Here is an 11,798-nt window from a genome sequence, read left to right as displayed (position 1 = left end):
TGTTTGCTGTGCAAAAGCTTTTAAGTTTCATTAGGTCCCATTTGTTTCTTTTTGTTTTTATTTGCATTTCTCTAGGAAGTGGGTCAAAAAGGATCTTGTAGTTATTTATGTCACAGAGTGTTCTGCCTATGTTTTCCTCTAAGAGTTTGATAGTGTTTTGTCTTACATTTAGGTCTTTAATCCATTTTGAGTTTATTTTTGTGTATGGTGTTAGGGAGTGTTCCAGTTTCATTGTTTTACATGTATATTTCATTCTTTTACATGAGTTTTCCCAGCACCAATTATTGAAGAGGCTGTCTTTGCTCCACTGTATATTCTTGCCTCCTTTATAAAAGGTAAGGTGACCATATGTGCGTGGGTTTATCTCTGGGCTTTCTATCCTGTTCCATTGATCTATATTTCTGGTTTGTGCCAGTATCATACTGTCTTGATTACTGTAGCTTTGAAGTATAGTCTGAAGCCCGGGAGCCTGATTCTTCCAGCTCCGTTTTTCTTTCTCAAGATTGTTTTGGCTATTTGGAGTCTTTTGTGTTTCCATACAAATTGTGAAAGTTTTCGTTCTAGTTCTGTGAAAAGTGCCATTGGTAGCTTGATAAGGATTGCGCTGAATCTGTGGATTGCTTTGCGTAGTAGAGTCATTTTCACAATGTTGATTCTTCTAATCCAAGAACATGGTATATCTTGCCATATGTTTTTATCATCCTTAATTGCTTTCATCAGTGTCATAGTTTTCTGCCTACAGGTCTTTTGTCTCCTTAGATAGGTTTATTCTCAGGTATTTTATTCTTTTTGTTGCAGTGGTGAATGGGAGTGTTTCCTTAATTTCTCTTTCAGATTTTTCATCATTAGTTTAGAAGAATGCAAGGGATTTCTGTGCATTAATTTTATATGCTGCTACTTTACCAAATTCATTGATTACATCTAGTAGTTTTCTGGTAGCATCTTTTGGATTCTCTATGTATAGTATCATGTCATCTGCAAACACTGACAGCTTTACTTCTTCTTTTCCAAATTGGATTCCTTTTATTTCTTTTCCTTCTGTGATTGCTGTGGCTAAAACTTCCAAAACTATGTTGAATAATAGTGGTGAGAGTGAGCAAACTTATCTTGTTCCTGGTTTTGGTGGAAATGGTTTCAGTTTTTCACCTTTGAGGATGATGCTGGCTGTGCGTTTTTCATATATGGTCTTTATTATGTTGAGGTAATTTCCCTCTATGCCTACTTTCTGGAGGGTTTTTATCATAAATGGGTGTTGAATTTTGTGAAAGGCTTTTTCTGCATCTATTGAGATTATCATATGCTTTTCCTCCTTTGATTTCTTAATATGGTGTATCACATTGATTGATTTGCATATATTGAAGAATCCTTGCATTCCTGGGATAAACCCCACTTGATCATGGTGTATGATCCTTTGAATGTGCTGTTGGATTCTGTTTCCTAGTATTTTGTTGAGGAGGTTTGCATCTATATTTATCAGTGATATTGGCCTGTTGTTTTCTTTCCTTACAACATCTTTTTCTGGTTTTGGTATCAGGGTGATTGTGGCCTCATAGAGTGAGTTTGGAAGTGTTCCTCCCTCTGCTATATTTTGGAAGAGTCTGAGAAGGATAGGTGTTAGCTCTTATCTAAATGTTTGATAGAATTCCCCTGTGAAGCCATCTTGTCCTGGGCTTTTGTTTGTTGGAAGATTTTTAATCACAGTCTCAATAACAGTGCTTGTGATTGGTCTGTTTATATTTCTATTTCTTCCTGGTTCAGTCTCGGAAGGTTGTGTTTTTCTAAGAATTTGTGCATTTCTTCCAGGTTGTCCATGTTATTGGCATATAGTTGCTTGCAGTAATCTCTCATGATCCTATGCACTTCTGCAGTGTCAGTTGTTACTTCTCCTTTTTCATGTCTATTTCTATAGATTTGAGTCTTCTCCCTTTTTTCTTGATGAGTCTGGCTAATGTTTTATCAATTTTGTTTATCTTCTCAAAGAACGAGCTTTTAGTTTTATTGATCTTTGCTATCGTTTCCTTCATTTCTTTTTCATTTACTTCTTATCTGATCTTTATGATTTCTTTCATCGGGCTAACTTTGGGGTTTTTTGTTCTTCTTTCTCTAATTGCTTTAGGTGTATGGTTAGGTTGTTTATTTGAGATGTTTCTTGTTTCTTAAGGTACGATTGTATGGCTAAAACTTCCCTCTTACAACTGCTTTTGCTGCATCCCATAGGTTTTGGATCGTCGTGTTTTTGTTGTAATTTGTCTCTAGGTATTTTTTGGTGTCCTCTTTGATTTCTTCATTGATCTCTTGGTTATTTAGTAGTGTATTGTTTAGCCTCCATGTGTTTGTATTTTTTACAGATTTTTTCCTGCAATTGATATCTAGTCTCATAGCCTTGTGGTCAGAAAAGTTACTTGATACAATTTCAGTTTTCTTAAATTTACCAAGGTTTGATTTGTGACCCAAGATATGATCTATCTTGGAGTATGTGCATGAGCACTTGAGAAGAAAGTGTATTCTGTTGTTTTTGGGTAGAATGTCCTATAAATAACAATTAAATCCACCTTGTTTAATGTATCATTTAAAGCTCGTGTTTCCTTTTTTATTTTCATTTTGGATGATCTGTCTATTGGTGAAAGTGAGATGTTAAAGTCCCCTACTATGATTGTGTTACTGTCGATTTCCCCTTTTATGACTGTTAGCATTTGCCTTATGTATTGAGGTGCTCCTATGTTGGGTACATAAATATTTACAATTTTTATATCTTCTTCTTGGCTTGATCCCTTGATCATTATGTAGTGCCCTTCCTTGTCTCTTGTAGTAATCTTCATTTTAACGTCTATTTTGTCTGATATGAAAATTGCTCCTCCAGCTTTCTTTTGATTTCCATTTGCATGGAATATCTTTTTCCATCCCCTCACTTTCAGTCTGTATGTGTCCCTAGGTCTGAAGTGGGTATTGTGTAGACAGCGTATATACAGGCCTTGTTTTTGATTCCATTCAGCCAGTCTATGTCTTTTGGTTGGACCATTTAATTCATTTACATTTAAGGTAATTATCCATATGTATGTTTCTTTTACCATTTTCTTAATTGTTTTGGGTTTGTTATTGTAGGTCTTTTCCTTCTCTTGTGTTTCCTGCCTAGAGAAGTTCCCTTAGCATTTGTTTTAAAGCTGGTTTGGTGGTACTGAATTCTCTTAGCTTTTGTTTGTCTGTAAAGCTTTTAATTTCTGTGCTCAATATGAATGAGATTCTTGCTGGGTAGAATAAACTTTTTTGTGGGTTTTTCCCTTCATCACTTTAAATATGTCTTGCCACTCCCTTCTGTCTTGCAGAGTTTCTGCTGAAAGATCAGCTTTTATCCTTATGGGGATTCCCTTGTATGTTATTTGTTGTTTTTCCCTTGCTGCTTTTAATACTTTTTCTTTGTATTTAATTTTTGATAGTTTGATTTATATGTGTCTTGGTGTGTTTCTCCTTGCATTTATCCTGTATGGGACTCTCTGTGCTTCCTGGTCTTGATTAGCTATTTCCTTTCCCATATTAGGGAAGTTTTCAACTATAATCTCTTCAAATATTTTCTCAGTCCCTTTCTTTTTCTGTTCTTCTTCTGAGACCCTTATAATTCGTATGTTGGTGCATTTAATCTTTTCCTGGGGTCTCTGAAACTGTCCTCTATTCTTTTCATTTTTTTTCTTTATTCTGCTCTGCAGTTGTTATTTCCACTATTTTATCTTCCATGTTACTTATCTGTTCTTCTGCCTCAGTTATTCTGCTATTGCTTCCTTCTAGAGAATTTTTTTTCATCTTAGAGCAAATTTTATTTTATTTTCAGCTTTGAATTATAATTGACAAATAAAATTGTTTGAGTTGAAAGTGTACAACATGATGATTTGATAATTGAGAAATGATTATCGAAATCTAGATATCTAATACATCCATCACCTCATGTAGTTACCTTTTCTATCCAGTAGTAAGAATGCTTAAGATCTACTTTCTTAGTAGATTTCAAGGATAAAATACAATATTATTAAATATAGTCACCATATTGTACATTAGATCCTCAGGAATTTTTCATCATATAACTAAAAATTTGTACACCTTGACCAACATTTTTCCATTTCCCCCACCTCCCAAACACCTAGCAACCATTATTTACTCTCTTTCTCTATGAATTTGACTTATTTTTCTTTCAGATTCCAGATATAAGTGATACCATACTGTATTTGCCTTTCCCTGTCTGGTTTACCATAATGCTCTCCAGGTTCATCCATGTTCTTGCAAATGGCAGGTTTCCTTCTTTTTACAGCTTAATAATAGTCTATTATATGTATTTTGTAATATGCATTATATTATATATGCCACTATTTTTAAAACATCTTTATTCGAGTATAATTGCTTTACAATGGTGTGTTAGTTTCTGTTTTATAACAACGTGAATCAGTTATACATATACATATATCCCCATATCTCTTCCCTCTTGCTTCTCCCTCCCTCCCACCCTCCCTATCCCACCTCTCTAGATGGTCACAAAGCACCGAGCTGACCTCCCTGTGCTATGCAGCTGCTTCCCACTAGCTATCTGTTTTACATTTGGTAGTGTATATGTGTCCATGCCACTCTCTTACTTTGTCCTAGCTTACCCTTCCCCCTCCCCGTATCCTCAAGTCCATCCTCTAGTAGGTATGCATCTTTATTCCCATCTTGCCCCTAGGTTCTTCATGACCATTTTTTGTTTGTTTGTTTTTTAGATTCCATATATATGTGTTAGCCTATGGTATTTGTTTTACTATTTCTGACTTACTTCACTCTGTATGACAGACTCTAGGTCCATCTACCTCACTACAAATAACTCAGTTTCGTTTCTTTTTATGGCTGAGTAATATTCCATTGCATATATGCGCCACATCTTCTTTATCCATTCATCTGTCGATGGACACTTAGGTTGCTTCCATGTCCTGGCTATTGTAAATAGAGCTGCAATGAACATTGTGGTACATGACTCTTTTTGAATTATGGTTTTCTCAGGGTATATGCCCAGTAGTGGGATTGCTGGGTCGTATGGTAGTTCTATTTTTAGAGAATTTTTAATTTCACTTATTGTGTTGTTCATCATTTTTTGTTTACTCGTTAGTTTTCTAGGTCCTTGTTAAATGTTTCTTGTAGTTTCTCCATTCTATTTCCAAGATTTTGCATCATCTTTACCATCATTACTATGAATTCTTTTCAGGTAGACTGCCTATTTCCTCTTCATTTGTTTCATCTGGTATGTTTTTACCTTGCTCCTTCATCTGATGTGTGTTTCTTTGTCTTCTCATTTTGCTTAACTTACTGTGTTTGGCGTTTCCTTTTTACAGGCTGCAGGTTCATAGTTCCTGTTGTTTATGGTGTCTGCCCCCAGTGGCTAAAGTTGTTTCAGTGGGTTGTGTACATTTCCTGGTGGAGGGGACTAATGCCTGTGTTCTGGTGGATGAGGCTGGATCTTGTCTTTCTGGTGGACAGGTACATGTCTGGTGGTGTTTTGGGGTGTCTGTGGCCTTATTATGATTTTAGGCAGCCTCTCTGCTAATGGGTTGGGTTGTGTTCCTGTCTTGCTAGTTGTTTGGCATAGGGTGTCCAGCATTGTAACTTGCTGGTCGTTGAGTGGAGCTGGGTTTTGGCGTTGAGATGGAGATCTCTGGGAGATTTTCACCGTTTGATATTTCATGGAGCTAAGAGGTCTCTTGTGGACCAATGTCCTGAACTTGCTCTCCCACCTCAGAGGCAGAGGCCTGACACCCAGCCAGAGCACCAAGACCCTGTCAGCCACACAGCTCAGAAGAAAAGGGAGAAAACAAGAAAGAAAGAAAAATAATAAAATAAAGTTATTAAAATAAAAAATAATTATTAAAATTAAAAATTTTTAAATAATTAAAAAAAAAGAAAGACGAGAGCAACCAAACCAAAAAACAAATCTACCAATCATAAGAAGCACTAAAAACTATGTTAAAAAACAAAAAAACAACAGAATGCTAGGACAAATGGTAAAATCAAAGCTATACAGACAAAATCACAGAGACACATACACACTCACAAAAAGAGAAAACGGGGGAAAATTATATATACATACATATATATATATATATATCTTTGCTCCCAAAGTCCACCTCCTCAATTTGGGATGACTCGTTGTCTATTCAGGTATTCCACAGATGCAGGGTACATTAAGTTGATTGTGAATGTTTAATCCACTGTTCCTGAGGCTGCTGGGAGAGATTTCCCTTTCTCTTCTTTTTTCGCACAGCTCCTGGGGTTCAGCTTTGGATTTGGCCCCACCTCTGCGTGTAGGTCGCTTGAGGGCATCTGTTCTTCTCTCAGACAGGACGGGGTTAAAGGAGCAGCTGCTTCGGGGGCTCTGGCTCACTCTGGCCGGGGGGAGGGTAGGGTGCGGATGCGGAGCAAGCCTGCGGCGGCAGAGGCCGCTGTGACGTTGCACCAGCCTGAGGCGCACCGTGCATCTCCCAGGGAAGTTGTCCCTGGATCCCGGGACCCTGGCAATGGCGGGCTGCACAGGCTCCCTGGAAGTGGGGTGTGGATAGTGACCTGTGCTCGCACACAGGCTTCTTGGTGGCGGCGGCAGCCGCCTTAGTGTCGTCTCAAGCCTGTCTCTGGGGTCCGCGCTTTTAGCCGCGGCTCGCGCCCGTCTCTGGAGTTCCTTTAAGCAGCGCTCTTAATCCCCTCTCCTCACGTAGCAGGAAACAAAGAGGGAAGAAAAAGTCTCTTGCCTCTTCGGCAAGTCCAGACTTTTCCCCGGACTCTCTCCTGGCTAGCCGTGGTGCACTGACCCCTGCAGGCTGTGTTCACGCCGCCAACCCCAGTCCTCTCCCTGGGATCCGACCAAAGACCAAGCCTCAGCTCCCAGCCCCGCCCACCCCTGCGGGGGAGCAGACAAGCCTCTCCGACCGGTGAGTGCCGGTCAGCACCGATCCTCTGTGTGGGAATCTCGCCGCTTTGCCCTCCACACCCCTGTTGCTGCGCTCTCCTCCGTGGCGCCGAAGCTCCCCCCTGCCCACGCCCCATCTCCGCCAGTGAACGGACTTTCTAGTGTGTGGAGACATTTCCTCCTTCACAGCTCCCTCCCGGAGTTGCAGGTCCCGTCCCTATTCTTTTGTCTCTCTTTTTTCTTTTCCCTACCCAGGTATGTGGGGAGTTTCTTGCCTTTTGGGAAGTCTGAGGTCTTCTGCCAGCGTTCAGTAGGTGTTCTGTAGGAGTTGTTCCACATGTAGATGTATTTCTGATATATTTTTTGTGGGAAGGTGATCTCCACGTCTTACTCTTCCGCCATCTTGAAGGTCTCCAACCGATACTGTTGATTTTTTTAAATAAAACTATTTCTACCGAGTCTGTTTCCCATTTTTAATTTTTGAGTTTTTCATGTGTAACAAATTTTACCACATACGGTTAGTTTTATTTTTTGTTGATTCTATTTTCCAATAACATTTGATAAGAATTAGTTAAAGGATTGCTAGTTGTTACATTTTTATTGGCACAATGGCCAAAAGCACAATCTTAGGAACTGGATGCAGGGCAAAGTCTAAAGTGGGGTCAAGGTTTTGCCCTTGTCTCACCCTGTCTCTTACCAGCCTGCCATGCTGTCCAAGCCCATTAAGCCTTTGCTTGCAATGAGACCTGTAAGGAAGACCCCTTATTAGCTCTTTGACACAGGTGCCTATTTCACCAATAGGGTGGGGTGGTGGGGAGCTGAGAAGGGAAGGTCTAAGAGACAAATGACTGCCTCATTATGACAAAATTCCAGAACATAGCAAAAAATTGCATACTCCTTTGACAATAAATTTTGGCGCAAAATTATTGTTCCCACATTCTAAAGTTGCTAATCTGCATCTCTTTAATTGATCCAAAACTTTATGAGAACTTAACAGGCTAAGAAAGACTGTTCTAAGCTCTTTAAGGAAAAGTCTAAAGTTTGCAGAATTGGAGTAAAGTGAAGGACTGGACCTAGAGGTTATCATATTGAATGAAGTAAGTCAGACAGAGAAAGACAAATATATGATATCACATATGTGGTGTATAAAAAAAATGATACAGATGAACTTATTTACAAAACAGAAATAGACTCACCAACAGAGAAAACAAACTTATGGTTACCAAAGGGGATAGTGGGGTGGGGTGGTGGGGTGATAAACTAGGAGTTTGGGATTAACATATACACACTACTGTATATAAAATAGGTAAACAACAAGAACCTGCTGTATAGCACAGGGAACTATTTTCAACATCTTGTAAAAACCTGTAATGGAAAGAATCTGAAAAAGAATATATATATGTATATATGTATGTATATACATGCACAACTGAACAGTCTTTGCTGTATACCTGAAACTAATGCAGCATTATAAATTAACTATACTTTGATCTTAAAGAAAGGTTAAAAAAAAAAGACTGACATAAGTGCAGAACACAGAGACTGTGAATTGTATGGAAAGAACAGGAACATAATGGCCAGAAGACCTGGTTTCCAGTCCCAGTGTGTCTTCTTTCTATCTTGGGGGATCTAGGGCCATTTACTTTGCCTCCTGGAGTCTCAGTTTCCTCATCTACAAAATCTTGAACATCTCATGGGGTGGCTGTGAAGCATACAAAAGCTTACTGAGTGGTGGTCATGAGGTTGGGGAATGAATCCCTTTTCTTTTCACAAGAAAGCTTCCTGTCCTGTCCTGTCCTCTTCTCTCCCATTCCATCCCATCCCTCTTCCTTCTCCTACTTTCCTTCTCCTTCACCTGGCCATACTTAATAGTCTTGGAGAAGGGGCTGGCCACACCAGAAAGATCAACTCATGGTTTAGGGTGAGGACTTTGGGTGATATGGTATCAGTGGACCTAGAGATTGACTTTATGCATGTGGGCAATCAATCAATCAATCAATCAATCAACTATGCTTATGTAATGAAGCCTCAATACAGTTCTGGACACAGAGGTTCAGCTGAGCTTCCAAGGGTGGCAACACTCAGTGAGTATTGTCACATGGCAATACTAGGACCTCCTGAGGACAATGGAAATGTGACAATTGGGACTCTCCTAGACTCTGCCATATGCAGCTCTTCTTTTGGCTGATTTTAATGTATTCTTTCCCTGTAGTAAATGCAACTATGGATATAATAGCTTTCATTGAGCTTGTGAGTCTTTTTTTTTATGGTGCCCATTTTAAATACAGTTTTATTTAAGACATTGCATTTTCCATTTACAATACAGTGCTTGTAAAGTGCAATGTTATTTCCTTTCCCTGTGCACATGTTCCATGTTCAGGTATCAAGAATGTCCAGTTTACTACAGCAGCTCAACTTTAAAACTGCCATGGAATTTGCTACAAATTTGGGTCCTTTAATGTTGTGTGGAACAATGCTAAACCTGTGCTAGGCTGGCTTAATCAACCTCTTCAATGGTGGGCCCAGAGGAGGCACCACCAGACAGTGGAGCTCCACTACCAGGGAAGCCCCCGGGCATTCCTCCTGGCATTCCTCCTGACATGCCTCCTGCGCTCTGGTACAGCTTGGTAATGATGGGGTTGCAGACTTTTTCCAGCTCCTTCTGCTGATGTTCAAATTCTTCCTTCTCTGCAGTCTGGTTCTTATCAAGTCAGTTGATTATTTCATTACACTTATCAAGAATCTTCTGTTTGTCCTCATCATTAATCTTGCCTTGAAGTTTCTCATCCACAACAGTAGCTTTCATGCTGAAAGCATAGGATTCAAGAGAATTCTTCGAAGACACCTTATCCCGCTGCTTCTCATCTTCAGCTTTATACTTCTCTGCTTCCTGAACCATACGTTCAATGTCTTCTTTGCTCAAACGGCCCTTGTCATTAGTGATGGCAACCCTATTCTCTTTTCCTGTGTTCTTATCCACAGCAGAGACATTGAGGATGACATTGGCATCAATATCAAAAGTGACTTCAATCTGAGGAACACCACGGGGGCAGGAGGTAAGCCTGTGAGTTCAAACTCACCAAGCAAGTTGTTATCTTTTGTCATGGCATGCTCACCTTCATAAACCTGAATGAGTACACCAGGCTGGTTGTCCGAGTAGGTTGTGAAGGTCTGCGTCTGCTTGGTTGGAATGGTGGTGTTGTGTTTGATGAGGACAGTCATGACTCCACCAGCAGTTTCAATTCCAAGGGAAAGAGGAGTGACATCCAACAACAGCAAGTCTTGAACATTTTCGGATTTGTCTCCAGATAGAATGGCTGCCTGGAGAGCTGCTCCATAAGCAACAGCCTCATCAGGGTTGATGCTCTTATTCAGTTCTTTCCCATTGAAGAAATCCTGTAGAAGTTTCTGAATCTTGGGGATGCTGGTTGAACCACCCACCAGGACAATATCATGGATCTGAGACTTGTCTAGCCTGGCATCCCGAAGGGCTTTCTCCACAGGGTCCAGTATGCCACGGAACAGGTCAGCATTCAGTTCTTCAAATCAGGCACGGGTAATTAAGATGTAGAAGTCAATTCCTTCACAGAGGGAATCAATCTCAATACTGGCCTGGGTGTTGGAAGAGAGAGTGTGCTTAGCACGCTTACAAGCAGTACGAAGGCGACGGACAGCCCTCTTGTTCTCACTGATGTCCTTCTTGTGCTTGCGCTTGAATTCTGCAATAAGATGGTTGACCATCCAGTTGTCAAAGTCTTCTCCACGTAAGTGGGTATCTCCAGCTGTAGATTTGACCTCAAAGATTCCATTCTCAATAGTGAGGATTGACACATCAAAAGTGCCACCACCTAAATCAAAGATCAGCACATTTCTTTCTGCTCCAACATTTTTGTCTAAGCCATAGGCAATAGCAGCAGCAGTTGGTTCATTGATTCTAAGTACATTGAGCCCAGCAATAGTTCCAGCATCTTTGGTAGCCTGACGCTGAGAATCATTAAAGTAAGCGGGTACTGTGACAATAGCATTGGTAACAGTCTTCCCAAGGTAGGCTTCTGCTATTTCCTTCATCTTTGTCAAAACCATGGATGACACCTCCTCTGGATAAAAACCTTTTGTCTCTCTCTTGTATTCTTCTTGAACCTTAGGCCTGCCTGCATCATTCACCACCATGAAGGGCCAATGCTTCATATCAGACTGGACAACAGCATCATCAAATCTTTGTCCAATAAGGGGTTTGGCATCAAACACCGTGTTGGTGGGATTCATTGCAACTTGATTGTTTGCAGCATCACCGATCAATCGTTTGGTATCAGTAAAGGCGACATAGCTAGGTGTAGTTCGGTTCCCTTGATCATTGGCAATTATTTCCACCTTTCCGTGCTGGAAGACACCCACACAAGAATAGGTGGTGCCAAGATCAATGCCAACTGCAGGTCCCTTAGACATGGTTGCTGGAGCGCAGGCCCGGGTCCACTGGAGGAGAAAACAGCAACCTATAGAGCTGCCGTCGCGTTCAGCGAGCTGTGAGTCTTTCTAGTGAATTATGGAATCTGAGGATGGTTTTGGGAAACCCTCAAACTTAGTTGTTTTCAGAAATGAGGATGATCTTCTCTCTAACTTTGTAGTTGGACCATAACTCCTTGCCTTTGGAGTCAAAAGCCTTATTTAGCATTGGCAGTTGGGAGGAGTGTGCCCTTACCTTACAGTTTAGCTAACTCCAGGTACCATCCCCACTATTTATTACGTCTTCCTCAAAATTCTGAAAAAACCTTGTATCATCTTTGTCATCTTTGGTGATTTTGGGAATGGAAGAAAGAAAAGAAATATTTGTCAGGTACTTATTTGTTCTGAGCTGTGGGTGAAATGCCATTGAAATGGTGCAGCTTAA

General features: G+C 40.3%; 1 pseudogene; it reads right to left on the bottom strand.

Annotated features, from left to right (window-relative positions):
- Nucleotides 1–9,407: 9,407 nt before the first annotated feature.
- On the bottom strand, nt 9,408–11,356 carry LOC136137085 (heat shock cognate 71 kDa protein pseudogene; annotated as a pseudogene).
- Between the last annotated feature and the right edge of the window lie 442 nt (nt 11,357–11,798).

This window comes from Phocoena phocoena, chromosome 17 (genome assembly GCF_963924675.1).
Source record: "Phocoena phocoena chromosome 17, mPhoPho1.1, whole genome shotgun sequence".
Taxonomy (NCBI): Eukaryota; Metazoa; Chordata; class Mammalia; order Artiodactyla; family Phocoenidae; genus Phocoena; species Phocoena phocoena.
Note: the sequence above shows the minus strand (reverse complement) of the source record. Positions and strands in the feature narration are given on the sequence as shown.